We start from the raw sequence: 1,558 nt of genomic DNA, 5'->3' as shown, positions 1-1,558 counted from the left end.
GCATCTACAAAAACATATACACGTGGAATGATTTTATTTCTTTCTGGAGAATAAGAAAACAATACACTGGAGAGATTATAATGAGCATAGGCCACCAAAAAGTAAAAACAAATTGGTAGTCACTTTTATTAAAGTATGTAATAAAAAAATATTTTCAGCATAAAACTAATTCATGTTTGTATACAAAATCTCAATAACCTCTTATTCACCGATTTTCAAAGAAATAAAAATAACTTTTTTTTTACCCAAAGCTTTCCTTTACCATTTTATTTTACTATTTTCCAAGAATTATAAAATTCTTTTACTGTTTACTCAATACATATCAATTAGGTACCTATTTTTATTTTTAAAATTTTAACGTTAATTATACCAAACTTTTTATTTTAATGTTTTCTTGAAAATAAATTCATTTTTTATTAACCTTTCTGAGAGAACATTATTTTAAAAAATAGCAAGTTAATGAAAATTTTATGTCCAGTCTCTACTTTTTGACGTGACAACGTCTTATAAATCATTTTGCGGGATGCCATGTTAGAAAAAGTGTCCCGTAACGGAAGTAGATTGTGGGGGAGGTAATTAGTAGTGTAGTAGTGGGGGTAAGAGGATTATAGATGCTGAGAGTCATGCAGGCAAAAGTGTCCCGTAACGGAGAAGGTAGTGGTGGGGATGGGTAAGAGTGAGGTGGTGGGGGTAAGAGGATTATAGATGCTGAGAGTCATGCAGGCAAAAGTGTAGCGTAACGGAGAAGGTAGTGGTGGGGGAAGGAAGCCTGAGATGATCTTTAAATTATGCATGAAATTAAGAATATGGTGATAATAATAATATTGGAAATAAAGTCTTAGAATTAAGTATAACTGTATAAATATTTTGTATAACCAAGCAAAAATAAATATCTGAATTCAATATGTGAACTGGTTTATTATTTCAAATATATAACATTGGATTGATTTTAATTTATATTTATGAAATATTAGCATAGAGTATACGTTGTCACGGAAATATGTCGCCTCGGCGCGAAGCGCCGAGGCCTACACGGGCACGGTTTTTATAACAGTAAATATATTTTGAGATCCATATATTCGCACTGAAATGAATTAGTTTGAATAGATCAGAGACATCAGCACCAATTTTTCAAGAACGGCTTTATGGCTTGAACCAAATTATTGGAAATAGCGATGAGTAGATTGTTGGCCGTGGGTGACATGTATGAGAAGTAAGTTTTTATTTTTATTTCATTTTTCTTACTTTTACCCATCTATTAATTTAACTTGTATACCTTTCTTGACTTTTTCGTTGGACACGTCATCCATTCTCACGTATTTTTTTAAGTCTACTACTATCCGCAACGCACCACTCATTTCTTTTTGTTAAGGCATCAACCACGTAAGAGCCATTATTGCCATAATTTTCGAATTTTGTCTCAATTCCCAAATTTAAATGTATAATAACTATTGCAAAATGGGAACTTGTGGAAAAATTTGATTAAATTTTATGGTACAGCTTGGAGTGATTGAGAAATTCAAAAAAAGTTTATCCACATTCTGATAAATATGACAGT

The sequence above is a fragment of the Halyomorpha halys genome, unplaced genomic scaffold, assembly GCF_000696795.3.
Source record: "Halyomorpha halys isolate HHAL.00 unplaced genomic scaffold, Hhal_1.1 Scaffold1552.1, whole genome shotgun sequence".
NCBI lineage: Eukaryota > Metazoa > Arthropoda > Insecta > Hemiptera > Pentatomidae > Halyomorpha > Halyomorpha halys.
Note: the sequence above shows the minus strand (reverse complement) of the source record.